The 16,949-nt window shown below is 33.3% G+C and overlaps 1 protein-coding gene across 5 annotated transcripts in view; it reads left to right on the plus strand.

Moving 5' to 3' along the window:
• The window catches only part of LOC147078104 (uncharacterized), a 265,519-nt gene that overhangs the window by 91,747 nt on the left and 156,823 nt on the right, over nt 1-16,949 (plus strand). The gene's annotated exons all lie outside the window — the stretch shown is intronic.

The raw sequence follows: 16,949 nt of genomic DNA on the forward strand, positions 1-16,949 counted from the left end.
TTTAAGAAAACTGTCAAAAAGGTTGGAAAATTACAATTGAGTTCTTGAGATTCTATCTTTCGCCGTGTTTCTAGCCTTTTTATATTTTTTATTCTTTGAATAATTTTTTCCATGTTTAAAGAGATCGTGGAAGCATTTTAAACACGATTTCTTCATATATTCTTCCATTTTTAGCGATATATATATATTTAAACGAATTTCGATAAATTTCATCAGGTTTGTTGATAGAATATTTTCATTTTTAATTACTTGATTGGTCTCAAGCATTGTAAATCGATCAAAATCAGAGGTTCACGAGACGGCTTTGAGACGACTTCTCCCGCCGCCTGATGAAGTCAGTGCGATAATATTATGTGAAACGCATGAAGCCTAAGGACCGACCTATAAAATGATATATTTACATTGATTTTACAAACGTAATGCTTATTCTTGAAATTTGTAGTATTTGCATGCTATTTTTTATACATTGCGATCTGTCATTTACGCATTTCGTTATTTCTGTTTGCGCATCAATAGGTAAATATTATTAAAAACCGAAAAAAATACGCATGGCTATGTCATCAATATTTTTTAATTTATTTGTAAAAACTCTTTTGTATTTTTTAGTAAGTCATTTTTTTATCGTCAAAATAAAACATTGGCGTGCCATGCAAAATCATGTCGCGTGCTACTGGTGGCACGCGTGCCACAGATTCGCCATCCCTGACTTAAATTATGATTGTGAAATTTTTTAAATTGTAAATTATAACATGCTACAACGCAGGTGACGATTGATGCTTAAAAAGGTGAAAACAAGTCTTGACAACCTGCTGATGGCGACATATGGATTCCTTATTACTCGATCCATAAACACTGATTAATACCTGCATGATATCGTCACTATACCTTCTAGTCTATATAAAAACACGCGTTAATGTCTTTATACAGACGAATAACTTAGCTACTTAGATGAATTGAGTTGTATGCATACATTATTTGTGATTCTGTACAGGGTGCTTAGAAAATAATAATGCCAAACTATGTATTGTCAGCGGCGGTTTTCCGTGAAACAAATGAGGCAGTAGCTTCCTTATAAAAAGTCTTAAAAAGAAAGACAATCTATAATAATGATTAGTATTTTTCACAAAGTTTTTTTTTATTAATTTTATGATATTTGATTTACAAATATAATACCTAAATACAATCTGAATTGACAGCTATTTCGGTCTACGATTAATAATATTAGTGATATAACCAGCGTCAATCTCGGATATTCGTATTAAGAGCAAGATGTTATATACCTACTTAATTATATATTATGTTAATATCCGTTTCCTTCGTGTTCACAACAGTGGCGTAGTCCTCATTTTTCGTAGGGCCATTAAAAAAATTACTATCTAGGTTAATAAGATCATTTGTGGACTTTTTTTATCTCAATTATTCTACATCTATTCTTCATCTACAATTATTCTACATCTATTCTTCATTTGTCATACCGTATATGACAAATGAATCTTGTAGAATAATTGAGATAAAAAAAGTCCACAAGTGATCTTATTAACCTAGATAGTAGTTTTTTTAATGGCCCTACGAAAAATGAGGACTACGCCACTGTTGTGAACACGAAGGAAACGGATATTAACATAATATATAATTAAGTAGGTATATAACATCTTGCTCTTAATACGAATATCCGACGGTAACCGGAAAAAACAGAGCATGAAGAAACAAAACAGAATGGTGACAAAACAGAACAGTGACAATACAGAACAGCCAGGGGAAAAATAAAACATTTTTGTCGTTTATTAATTAAATACTTGGAAAACTTAAATTTATAAACGAAGTATATATAAATATTTAACCTTAATGTATCTACTTTATTTTGACAATCATGCACAACTCCACAAAATTATTAAATTCATTATTTCGTTCGAACATATTAGATTGGTTAGGATGAGATATAGGTAGGTACCTGGTTTTCAGGCAACACCGAGTTGAGTCCCATTTAATTGACGCATTCCAGTGATTAGAAATGCAGAAATTATATGATTTGATTTTTTACCGCGTATTTAAAACCTGTAATATTAAAAATCTATAAGTATAACATAATATAGAGATACGACAATTTTAATATTAAATGTTATATTGCTGTTCTCTGTTTTGTCAGCGTTCTGTTTCTTCATGCTATGTTATATTATGTTCTGTTCATTCATGGAACCTTTACATGGATACAAAGGTGTGACCATTTTGGAATCTACAATAATTTGGTAAAAAAAACATTTTTAATAAAACTGATGATGGCAAAATAATTTACATCGGTTCATACTGTTGGTACATTTTTTTAATTGTCTCTACAAACCGACGTCGATTATGACTGTGTCACAGAGAAGCTTCTTAGCAGATTCACGTTTTTATAAAAAAAATATATGTCAGATGTTTGTTTAAATTATTAAATCTGTGGTCTGGCGTCAAACATAAATATTGAAAAAAAAACAACATATTTGATTGACTCGGAATTTGAACCCTGAAATCCATAATTTTATAAATTGACACGATGCTGCTAGGCCATCGAAACTGCTTCTACTGAACGTAATAATGTCGTGGATCCTTGGTTCGAGCCCTGGGTCTGGAAATACAAAATATTTTTTTTCAATTTGTGTAGTCAAGAGTATGGGCCTAATACATTGAGCAAGTGGCTAACTTACATTTCTCGTAAAAGCAAAATCTGTTAATACCTTCTCCACTAAACTGAAAGCCCATATGATACCTACTCTAAGGATCGAACATGGCTAAGTAGTAGGTAGTAGTATGCAAGTATATTGGTATATAATATAATTAATAATATTAATTATATATTTTTCATGCGACAATAATTATGAATCCATATACGGGTTGTACCAACCTGTCACCGGCGACGCCTTATTGAGGCTGTTAATTATATAAAAATGATTATTTTTTCACCTTATATGCGAACGCATTTTTAATCGATGAGTTATTGTAATATATTTTTTCAATAATTTATAATATATCCAAAGAAATTGAGTCACCGAATCGTACCTTGGAAATATTTTTTTCAACTACCTATATTTTTAACAGTGACGAGACTAGCAGAATAATTGATAATTTGTATACTGATACAGTTTCGAACACATCATTTTGAAAACACTCATGAGAAAAAATAGCCAATAGAAAAAATCTTTTTTTTGAAAAAGGAGGACATCCGACAGTAATCAAACCAGCGTCTCGTAGGTATCGCGCCTTGTGCATTACCACTATGCTACGACTGCCATGCTCAATTGCGACAAATTTTAACTATTGGCCTTTTTAATACCTGCTCATAGGCGCTCTCCAAATTGAGTTACGGCAGACGATCGGGTTTTGTATTCTAAATTAAAGTATTTTAATTACTAACCGACGTCACGGATCACTCCAATATTTTCTGTTGTAACTTACTTGAACTTGCTGGAGAGCGCGTATGAGCAGATATTAAAAAGGCCAGTAGTTAAAATTTGTCGCAATTAAGCATGGCAGTCGTAGCATAGTGGTAATGCACAGGGAACTATACCCAAGAGACACAGGTTCGATTCCTGCCGGGTGTCTTACTTTTTTCAAAAAAAGATTTTTTCTGTTTGCTATATTGAGAGTGTTTTCAAAATTATGTATGTTCAATAATTAGAATGGGACATTCTTAAAATCTTAAGAATTATTAGTTAATTGATACAGTTTCATTAAGTCTTTCTGTGAGCTCTTTTGGATCATCATAATTTATTAGAATACCGAATAATAGTAGAAAATGATGATTTATAAAATCTTGTAGAAATTACACGAAAACACATGTGTAACACCCATTTCACCGAGCGGTAATTTTTACGAATTTTAAAATAAATAGTTAACTTAGTTAACTAATAAATAACAAATATTTGATAAAAAATATCTACTTTTAAGTCCCGAAAGTATGATATTGACAGATCACTTTAATAAGATAGAAATGTAATAGTCAATCATCGTATCAAATCGCAAAAAGTCTAAAGGGCACCTAGCAGTGGCGAAGGGTGGAGGTAGGCTGTTAAATTCTGACATAAATAGTGCACACTAGACTTTGTCAGTTTTACATATTTGTTTTCATTGAACTAAGACTTACAAATTGCAGATAGTGTTAGTTATTTTTTTAAATGCATAATAGATAATAGTCAAAAAATATTCATATATATATTATTATGGCTCGGTTTAGGCATGGCTTAATGAATTTAAAAAAAAACATACCAACATCATAATATGCAATATGTATCTACTCTTAATTAAATGAAAACAATTAAATATGTCTGACAAAATGTACATTATTTTTGTCGGATCTCCACCTTCCTCCACTATAATGGTTTGGTGTAGGCAGGGTTTAATTATTTAATTTTAAAAACTAACAAACACTATCTGCAATTTATATTCTTAGTTCAATGAAAACAAATAATGATGGCTGACAAAGTTTATTGTGCACTATTTATTTCGGATCTTAATCATTCAGACGTAGTTTTTAACACGTGTTTTAAGTTAATCGCATATTTCTCCATGCTTGAGACTTAAACTCAAAAGCAACCCCCCCCCCCCCACTGCGTAGTATTGTTGTGTTCCCTGGGTATGACTCTCCAAGTTAGCACTTTTTCAGTAACCTATCCCCTATCTTCCTATATAGTATATACATATATTATATTATATGGTATATATAATAAGTACTGTTCAATATCTATGGATAAACTCCTCATTGCAAAATATCAATGTTAATGTTGATTTAATTCATTAATCGCTTCGTAAAAAAAATGGTCAAACCAAATTGAGGCGAGTTTGCTATGCCGAGTTGCCTCGCGATTTGTTATTTATGATATGTGATAATCGCAATCGAGCCATAACCGTTGGTTAAGTGGTCAGGTCTCCTTATTTGGGATCCGCGGTCGATATTGGGAATTCCTATCGTATGCGGCAGATGGCTGAGGATACTTGGACGCATATTTGATGATAAACCAAGAGCTGGTTTGTTCACCGATTTCCATTTCGTAAAATTATGCGAAACAAGTAGATTATGGAAGCAAGAAAATATTTTAATGGTTCATTCATTGGTCGATACAATAAGTAACTACTAGGAAGGTATCTAGGTATTACCATATATTATTAATATTTTTATAATTAATTAATATATTATGAAACCCTGTGCTACATTCATATTTAGTAAGTAGAATATTAATGTTTGTTTCGGGTATATAGTGATTACCAGTGACGTGCAGTCCATGTTCTAGATATAGAATCTAGATGCACCGCATCCCAAGACATACTTATTGGTATAAAACCATGTAATAATTTCGCATCCGGGGAATAATAGTGGCACAACTCAAAAAACTTGTTTTTGCAGGAGAGCGGTTTGAATATTTTATTTTGGTGTGTTAAATCAGTTTTCTTTAAATTTACTTTATAATAGCGTGAAGTTGGCACACTTGAATCATCTCATTTTGAATGTTATCCGCAATAACAATGGCGCAATGATCATTGTGCCACTATTTCTGCTTGAATTCAAGTAAAATGTTATAATATGATAATGATAAAAATGCTTTTAAGGCCACGATTATATTTTTAAGAATTATGCCGCTATTTGTGCGGATAGAAATGATATCTTGGAACATTTCTGCATACTTAACTCAAAAATGACAAATTTGGACTTGTGCCACTATTATTCCTCGGGTGCGATTTGAATTTGAATATATATGCACCCGTCAATTATTTACATGGCAACTATGACCTATTCTGGGTGAGAACCATGACAAGGAGGACTGACAGGGCTCTATCCTGGGGGCCAGGCGTGGCGGGTCAGCCAGTTAAGTGAGGTAAAAAACACACCAAAAATTTTCCCGCAATAGTAAAAAAAGTTATTTACGCTATTTCCCTTAAGGGGGGACATGCTCGTCGAAGGTCAAAATTGAGTTTTTATTGTATATTCAAACCATGATCCTGGACACTCCTTAAACGTTGTAGATGATTTATTTATATAATTTTGAAGCCTTATTATCCTTTATAGTTATTTTAAACATTTGATGACTGCATGAAGTATTTTTGTTACATAAAATAGTATTCTTTTAAACCTCTCGCTCTAATGTTTTAGAATATAGTCATATTTCGGTACATAACTGTGCAGTGGTGTTAAGATTTTTTACATGTATTAATTTTTAAACGTATTTATAAAACCATTAGCATAATTTATTACGAGATAATTTTTGTAAAATATTCACGATAAAAAATTATATTGATAATCTCTGTGATCCCAAATTTGACAAGAATTAGGCATTTTATTATTCAAAAAATCGGCAAGAATAACACATTTCAAGATGATTCTAAAGATATTTATTATAAGATATGTCTTTGACCATTCAAGTGTGATAAACATTTTATGAATAATGATTGCTTTATAATAATTATTGACCTAAGAATTAGGTAGTGTTTTTTTGAAATACGCCATTTCTTTTGTCATTCCCCAGTAATTAAGCTACAACATACGGCCGTAGCCATAAATTAACAAACTATAATTAAAGTAGGGAGTAAAATGATATTAACGCGCGTTAGGTACATGTTCAAACACGCGCGTTAACATAATTTTACTCCCTACTTTAATTATAGTTTGTCATTTTATGGCTACGGCCGTATGTTGTAGCTTAACCACTAGGGAATGACAAAAGAAATGGCGTATTTCAAAAAAACACTACCTTATTCTTAGGTCAATAATTATTATAAAGCAATCATTATTCATAAAATGTTTATCACACTTGAATGGTCAAAGACATAGCTTATAATAAGTATCTTTAGAATCATCATCAAATGTGTTAATCTTGCCGATTTTTTGAATAATAAAATGCCTAATTCTTGTCAAATTTGGGATCACAGAGATTATCAAAATAATTTTTTATCGTGAATATTTTACAAAAATTATCTCGTAATAAATTATACTAATGGTTTTATAAATGCGTTTAAAAATTAATAAATGTAAAAATTTTTAACACCACTGCACAGTTCTGTACCGAAATATGACTATATTCTAAAACATTAGAGCGAGAGGTTTAAAAGAATACTATTTTATGTAACAAAAATACTTCATGCAGTCATCAAATGTTTAAAATAACTATAAAGGATAATAAGGCTTCAAAATTATATAAATAGATTATCTACAACGTTTAAGGAGTGTCCAGGATCATGGTTTGAAAATACAATAAAAACTCAATTTTGACCTTCGACGAGCATGTCCCCCCTTAAACAATATTAACATTTTAAAATATGTGGCGTACGATGCAATTTGATGTGATACGATGATTGATATAATTAAATGATAATTCACGTGCAGAATTTTATTTTACAATTATTCTTAGTATGTTAATATGGCGAAGGGTTGCATGTTACTTGGCTACCACAAAAGGAAGTCGCGACCAGTGCTTCATAATAAATATGATGATGAGAGCCGACAACTCAATAAAACAACTGGATTTATTTAAAAATCGCTAAAAATACACAGAATCACTTTAACTCAGGGGTTCCGGGAAAACCATTTGAGGAACACTACTGTCAAAATTCACACTGCCCATAACCTTAGCGATAGGTAGGGGGTCCGCCATATATCCTGGCTTGGAGGCCCACTTCAGAATGTTGGGGCCATGGTGAGAATCGTTTATCGTGTCAAACTTATCAGGCAATATTAGCGAATGGTGCTAGACTAGGCAATGCGCTCCCTAATGATAATATATTTTCAGTTCTGTGCTTTTTTATTTTGTTGTACCTACTTATAATTTTTAAGATAAAACAGTAAATCAAAATTCTCTCCACTAACTAATAGATTGACCTCCAATCCTGATAAACTGCAAAATAGAGCATATTTTTTTATATTGTGTAATACATGCAACTTTCTTGCATTCAGCAAATTAAAGTTATTGTGATCCTTCACTCCTGTTTGAATGTAGGTAGGTACCTACTTAAAATCTACACAATATTTATGTGTTCATCAACCATTGGTTGTCAGTTCGTGGTATACCTAGCCGCCAATGCATAATAATTGTGCATTTATGAATATAAATAAACATAAAAATAAAATGAGTCAGATAAGTAGGTACGACACAACATTGGATACCTAGTGAATAATAATATTACATATATTGTAGAGACCTATAAGTATTTAATATATGTAGTTTTAAAGCGCATCATTTAACTTTGGCCGTAGATTGGTTAAACCTTTACCGCCGGTGCTCAAAAATTTTCAAAGTGTTGATAACTTATTCAACCATGTTCGATCCTAAAAATATCATTATATTCTTCCACCGACACAAAATAGAGGTTGTATTAACACATTTTTTATGAAAAATGAATTCTAGTTACTTCCTCAACATATTAGATCCATACCTGAGTCCAAGCCATCTAAACAGTCAAAAATGTCTAGCTCGCTCTAAAATTCAGCATAGCCAATATATGTGCTGTTTAAACATAGCACGTATTGTAAAAATTACAAATTACTTATTATAATTTATTGTTACAATAAGTGCTAATACTTCGATACAAACCTACTCTAGATAGCTGCCGTAGCGGCCGAAAGCACTCTTGTGTATAGAATAGACGCGCAGCAGGCTTTACTTCAGCACGTGTTAAATTTTAATCAATAATAATTCAAATTACAAACAAGTTGCGATCGGAAAACTGGCTTAGAGCCCAATGCACAATTCGTACACCAATTTTTCCTTAAGGAACCGAAAACCATGTGGTAACTATAGACTAAAGAGTTATGAACACGTTGCCTTCTGTATCCATACAATAACGAACTGTCATTTTGAGAGTACATTTTACGGAAAAATCTAGGTCATGTAGGGCTGTAGGCAGTACACTTTCCACTGACAGTTGTCAAAATAAAATCTCGTGTCTATATAACAGTACATACCTACACACAAATTCATTTAAAAAAATATCTTAATATGAATAATATAATATACTAATTGTACTTTGGCCCAAAGAAATATTAGGATTGATATTTGAAGGTCGATAAATGTTTCGTTTGGCGCTTGACACTAATGTTACCATGTTAAAAAAATATCTTACGGGACCTGTGAAATCACGTATAATGACTGATAATGGATACATAAAAGTATTATAATTAAATATTAATTGTGTATTTATAGTTATTGCATTTATAAGGTGCAGTTTTCATATTATTATTGTCATCGTTTAACAATTACAAAATAATTTACCTAAATTATGGAAAAGACATATTTTATGTATGGTCTATTTTCAATAGAAAAACAGAACAAAGCTATTTAAGATTTGGTGGACCATAGATAACTCGATCATAACTATGACAGGCTTTCTGCATAGTGTTTTGTGCCAAATAAATTTTAGTTATGGCAGACGGTTGTGCATTGGGCTCTTAGATAACAAATGTTTGAGAGACTGAAAATTATGTTAATTTGTGGAATCGTAGTCCGCGGGGGTGCCTAATTGCTGGAGGGACTGGCTGTGCAGCGTGCCACGGGTGCGTGACGCAGCAGATTTTGAGGAGTTCGGCGCCGCCCTCTCGCGATAGGAAATAATAATATTATACACCATTACAACAGGTTTTGTTAATTTTTTTGTGGCTTGTTTTGATCATTTCTAATTTATTATTCCATTTTTGTATATCTTCTAACACCGTGGCCAGTCACGTTATATTTGGATCTGACCATAATCCAGAATGAATTATAATATTGTTTTAATTTAATTTTAACAAGATTCAAACGTCGCGTTATCATATTCCAATAATCAGATGAAGCATAATATGAAAAATAATACGTCGCTCATAAACTAGTCTGCCTATTAAACTCTGAGTCTTTCGAATAAATAAATGTGGTCAGGTACCCACTACATGGCCACTACAAGCGGGGGGCTAACAGGGATCTAGCCTGCGGGCCTGGGCTTAGTGTGAGGCCTCAGTGCCAGCGTTCGGCGTAGCGTTGAGCGTTTTGCGCAACTCAAACGTATAACCGTATAAATGTATAACCAAAAAAATACATTGCCTACGAACATTTTCACACACGGTTATACGTTTGAGTTGCGCAAAACGCTCAACGCTACGCCGAACGCTGGCACTGAGGCCTCACACTTAGAGGGGGCCCAGTGATCCGACCAACGGGCCAAGTCGACCCGTTAAATGAAAAAAAAAACACTCAGCACAAATTTGCTCTAATAGTAAAAAAGTGATTTTTATCATTTCAAAAAATGTGGTTATGCGATAAAATCTGATGTGGTATGATGATTGATTGCCTAATTAAATGATAATTCACGCGTAGAAATAATTGTTTTATGTGTGCTTCCTGACTTACAAAATGGCTTTTTATCCAATATGCCGAAGGGTTCCATACACAGAACAGATAATAAATAGAATACCGATAGGCAATATTCAATACGCCGCATGGTGAAGCAGGCTTTTGAATGTGTGAGTGTCCTACGAAAATGAAACACGCATTATGCACGTGCAATAGTGTGTGTAATACACCAACATTAAATGAGCGTAAATGCATAAACCGAGAGCAGTTTTTAGTATTCGACGTAAAACGTATTCTTAACACGTAATTTTAACCCGGATTCTTCCTTACTCGAGTCGGTTACCTGCTATCGCCTTACCCGTTGTGTATTTCAGTTCCCATTATTTCCGAGTTCCCTGGTTCCATAGTTACTTGGGTACCACAAAAAGAGGTCGCGATCAGTGCTTCATAATAAATGTTAATGCTGATTGCCGACAACTGAATAAATGAACTATTTAAAAATCGCTAAAAATACACGGAATACCCTCAACCCGGGGGTTCCGTAGAAACCACTTGGGGAACACTACTGTAGAAAATCACACTGCCCTTAACCTTAGCGATAGGTAGGGGGGCGCAATAGATCCTGGCCTGTGGGCCAAGTGAAGTAAGTCGTGCGTTTAGTGACATATAGGTATGCCCGACCGACGCACTGTCTGATCACATGAAAACACTTAAGATTTTTGTTAATAATAATTGAAAATGTCTGGGTTGAGTTGTTTCGAATATCTGAATATCTCAGAAGTAGTAGGTACCCAAGATTGAGGTCGCCACAAGCATTGGACATGTAGTGTAGAACATTGGGTAGGTACCTACATTGCAATAAAGGTCTTTACATATACCAAAGCAATTATTCTTTTGTAAAAATACATATCTAGCACAAATGAATATCAGCGATCCTAATAATAATGACCGATCCATGTGCATTCGTTAACCACTTCTGCATGCGACAGGTCGCAATAGATCGTAGATCAGATAAACCATTGCCCACTGAAGAAGGAAGCCGATACATTACACGACTGGTCCTACTTTTCGCCCCTCCCGTTGTCTATGGATGACCTGTCATTGTCTATAGAGTGCTCATACTGACGCGTCTGTCGTGTTCACTTGTCGGAGTATTTGTAGTTTCAGATTATTTTAACGTATCTTGGAGACCTTGGAGTTTATCTGATTTAGTAGTTATGTGTTATTAATAATTGGAATTGACGATCAAAGTAAGTAAACTTCTTCTTTGTATAATAATATCATAATACACTAGGACGTTTGTCAATGTGACAGTCGATTCTAAACGACAATAACTAATAACTTATTTATACTCTTCAGTCATTATAGAATACCAAACTCTGCTTGCAAGTACGTTATCAATAAATAGTATGGCAGTGGACCACTCGTTGGTTGCGCAAAAAGTTATGCTCAAGCTTTATTAATCTAAAGATGGCGGTGGATAAACCCATAGTTATAACTGCCGACTAGATGTTCGTCGCGAGTATCTGATTACGGGAAATGTAAGTAGCAGGTGGGGTAACTGCGGAAGTCAGTGGCAACTGCTGATTTTTTTTAGCTTCGCGAGATCACTCCTGGCACCTTAAAAATGAAAAATAAATTATTATTTAAGTATATATTATTTTTGAAATGGACCCATGGCACTTTTCTGTGTGCGCGCCTGGCCGTATCCATCAATGATAATGTTCTATCGATTTTTATTATTAATGCAGTGTTTAAATCGGGCTTGGTGCATCATAGCCGGTACTCAAACCTGAACCCATGTTATCCGTAATCCTAAACAAACCGCATGACTCGACAAATTCACTCAACTGGCTTGTTCGCTCGTATTAATGTAATTTTATTTATTTATATTTTCGTTTATATATTTAGTAACATCGTCTCGTATGCTGTAAAGGTTTTCCGATTTGTTCGATCAGACCAATCTAATGTATTTCATATATTGTGGTAAAATATATTATTTAACATGAAACATTTAACCCTTAAATGCGTGATGGAAACCTCTTTTACCCTTTTTAATTACTTTTCTAATCGATCACAGTAAGTAATGTTTAATACATATTATTATAATTAACTATTTCTTTTATTCAACGAATAGTTCACAAGATTTAAGAATATATCATTCTGATTATTGAACATTTATAATTTTGAAAAACACTTTCTGAGAGATATTGGAGAAATTCCACGACGTCGGTTAGTAATCAAAGTAATAGTAAATAGTTACCTACTTTGATTTAAGAAACAAAAATCGATTGCCAAAGTAGCTTGATTTGGAAAAGCACTAATGAGTAGGTATTAAAATTGACCAATAATAGTTAAAGTTTGTCGCAATTAGTATGTCACCTCGTAATATAGTGGTAATGCACGGATCAGGGCGTAAACCTGGGAGATACGGGGTTCGATTCCCAGTAGGGTTGGCTTACTTTTTTTCAAAAAAGATTTTTTCTATTGGTTATAATATATTCTCTCAGTGTTTTTCAAAATTATATATGTTCCATATTATTATATATAATTAACAGTGGAATCTGTGAAAAAAAAACTATAACTACTTTGTCAGTCAGTACACTTTGTCCACTGCAGAGAACTGCAAGTTTTTAAATGAAAAATTTAATTCACACAAAAATATAAAGAACGTGGTTAAGTGATGCTCTCAATAATTTTATTATCAACATCGTTATGGGTTGATACCCAATAATGGCCAACAACCGAATGATGCATGTTCAAGTACCCTTGAAAGGACCCCCACTTTACAAGGCTAAACCATCGTCGAATTTGCACGTTGTATAATAATGTTTGAGGCTTTCACGGTTGTTTTTTATCGTAGTATATTCTTGGGTTTTCACCGTGTCTCCTTCTTCTTTCTTTACTCGATAATGGCCTCTGCAACGAGCCCGAAACGTCGAGTAAAGAAGGAAGAAGGAGACACGGTGAAAACCCAAGAATATACGAGTACTACGACGTTGTATATTGTTTCTGGGTGAGTTTAATCCGTACATCCAGCTAAACTGGAGGTTATTTCTTAGATTGATACATACTCTGCTTGTCCTCAGCGACGATTTTCATTGATTCATCAGAAGATTTAAAAAGGGCCTCGAAACGGTTCATACCGGTCATACAATACATATAAAATATTACCCAAATAATTCCTAAATCCCTGCAAATAACATCAAAAGGTTACATCATTTAACCACACAAACAGAGACTAACTAGTAGGTACCCACAAAAAATAAACCACTAAATTATTACGTGTAATCACTGTCAACCTCAATATTATTATATTTTCGTGGAGGAGGGTTCAAAGTCAGTCGATGCATCGAACCTCCACGTCCCTAAGCCCACCATTATCGGTTCTGCTATGACTTGTTCGCTGATAGGATCTTACCAATTTTTACTATCGCAATATGAATATACTGAATGGTGAAGAAGGAATTATTTGCCTAGACTCTAGCTAGAGGATAGTATATAGCGATGATACTCAACCTTTTTTTTCTTCGGGCCAAATACATATATTTTTGTAAAGTAACGCGGGCCGCATCACTACTGGTGTGACGAAAATGAATCATGAAACCCCCTCTTTTTTACAAAACATTTTTGAGATTTTAAAAATTATGCGTGTTTTTTTAAATTAATCGTGTGCAATAGCAACACTCTTATACCAGATTTGATGTGGGCCATAATGACAATCCTCTTCGGGTGTCACTATATGTGCGTCAAAGTCGAAACGAATCTCAAGATATACGAAATTCCTGATAATAAATGTGTTTCGGGCCGCACATAAAAGCTTAAAGGGCCGCAGGTTGAGTATCGCTGGTCTATAGATTATTCCTAACAAATATTTAATACCAATAACACAGGAAAGTTCCAATAATAATTTGAATGCAAACGTTCCGAAAAAGCAATAACGTAGATAAGTATACTAAGTAATAAATAGAGCTTAACATTTTTGATTCTAAAATTTGAATAACCATTATTTATGTTTAAAATCTTAAAACTCACATGTAAACCTTTAAATAAATAATTAACCTACTGTCAGAGGTGGTTTTAGGTACATGAATACGTGAGATGCCGACATATTTTGAGGCCCCTGTAGGATCATTTTTCCTATGCAACAAACCGCCATCGAATTTTAAAATACAGCAATAGTTACGTTCACTGCATTGGTGTTAACTATCAATTAATTCTCGGTGGAAAAATGGTTGATTTTCAACGCTTAGTTTTTGAAAAATACGTCATCTGTTTTATGGAAAACCTTCAAACTACAAAATTACTTACAGCTAATGTAACTATTAACCTTTTTAAGCTTAAGTTTCATCTATGTATATAAGCCAGTGGCGAAGACTCCATACTAGGCGATTATTTAAAGCCTACCTTCTTAAGAAAAATATTTTTTTATTTTATATTGACATATTAAATAATATAATCACATAATAATATATTCAATATGCACAACGACATCTATCGTATAATTGTCATAATAATTTTACGATCTTTTCCACTATTTCAATAAGCTCCATTTACGGCATGTCTCGAAGGTTTAAAAAAATAAGCGACATCTCGTTTCGCTTCACGTATTGTATGGATTACGTTCGCGTGAATCGAAAAGTATTTTTATATGAAGTTTGTTTCTCATAATTTCAAGACGTCTACGGCGGCCCATATAAATTGGTAAGCTATTTAAGGAGCGCTTATATTTTACGTAAGTGCACATTTATTCAAAATAATTAAAAAAAAAAATTCTATGGGATTTAATCACATATAAGTATTGATTGTTTTTAAAAATAATAAATAATTTATCTCGTGATTTTTATTTGTCAGTTAGTTTATTCATAGACCAAGACAATTTATTCAGCCAATTATGTAAGTTGAAATCTGATATTGTATCTAAGTCTGTGTTTTAAATATACAAGTATTTTAAAATGTCTAGTTTACGGGTTAAATTATAAATTGTTATGGAACAGATTCACAACAACGGATATTTTCAATATATTTTGAGCGTACCATGCGTTTATATTTAAGAAAATACATAATTCAAATTAATTGCTTAATTTTATACCATCAGTGAGCTTTAGAAATTTCATCAGTTTTTGTGTACCTACCTATTCATCAGTAGTTATGTCAGATTATCTTCTTATTTCCCGTAAATGCATCTAACAAGTGTGCTTTCTCCACAGCCTACCTGTTTCCAAAAGTCACCCTTCGCCACTGATATAAGCTCTATAGAAGAACGCTTTTTTATTATCTTTATCTAATAATACGTCCAATAATAGTATTATGCAGCTAAATGATTGACCAATAGATAGTTAGGTATCTATTAATAATTAGATTCACAACCTACTTGATGTCGCATGTCTTTCTGATTGGAGATTATAACGACGTCTTTTCTCTTTTGGTTATTTTTATTTTTTCATACCAATTTGCATAATATATTGCACGAACATGCATAATTTTAACTAAGAAAATAATTATTTTAAGTAAGTAGGTACCTACCTATATGCAAGAAACTGGATTATATACTCAACTCAACTAAAGTCTTTTTATTTTTCGAAATCTCATGATACGAACTGTTTTTGCCTTCAGTAGCCTTCTCCAAGGATTCACTTCCACCCTTTTCTCCAGTGCTCAGCAACCTTCCTCACCCACGGCACACCAAAGGTCTTCCGAGAATTCTACAGCACAGCACACGTAAAACAATTAATAAACCAAAACATGGACCCCACATCCTGAAAGAGGACCCCATGCCAGGGTCTTTAGCTGCCCCCTACCTATCGCTAAGGTTAAAGACAGTGTGATACACTAAAATAGCATTTTTCAAATGGTGTTCGAGGAAAAATATTGGTATTTATTGTATGTATACGATTTTTTGTATTTATTAATACATCCACTTCAATTAATTATAGTTAGTTGTCGGTTGAGAACAATTTTATTATTTGTCGAGTATTGACATAATAATAAATTGTATCCTACAATCGCTTATTTTAAAATATTAATACTAACGTAGTAGCACCGCATGCGACTTTTTTTTTACTTTTCGAGCAAAATTAAATTTTTGTTTATCTCACTTATCTGGTTGACCTGCCACGCCGACCTCTCCTGAGCCTGGGCCCCCAGGCTAGAGCCCTGTCAGCTCCCCCCTTGTAGGGGCCATGCACCATAATTACATTAGTTTAGTGGAGACACGTTTTATCCACTCATCGACATGCAGGGCCACTGTCAGTAAAAAAAACTACTAGCATTCTTGATTTGATTCGTCCACCTTCACTCTTGTAACACAGTGTTAAACGATATGTACGAAGATCGTCATCATTTTTGTCTTAGATATGTTTAAATTTAGACCTACCGATTCGCTTTCTTATATTAAACTAGAGTAAGCAAAGAAAAACATTTTCGGAGGTACAAACAACATAAAATGGGAGTTTATTTCAACCCACTGACAAACTTTCTCTTAGCGATATTATGCATAATATACCAACTGCGTACCTATAACATGTTCCTGTTCACAAGAATAATAATGTAGGTAATTTCATATATCTACATAATGTAGTAGGTAGTTAGTTACTTACGAGATCTGATTACAATTAAGGGTTATTTAACTTTGTGGATATTGATTAAATTATAACTGCAGAATTG

The sequence above is a fragment of the Rhyacophila brunnea genome, unplaced genomic scaffold, assembly GCF_057557595.1.
Source record: "Rhyacophila brunnea isolate RB1 unplaced genomic scaffold, BYU_Rbru_1.0 scaffold_12, whole genome shotgun sequence".
Classification (NCBI taxonomy): Eukaryota; Metazoa; Arthropoda; class Insecta; order Trichoptera; family Rhyacophilidae; genus Rhyacophila; species Rhyacophila brunnea.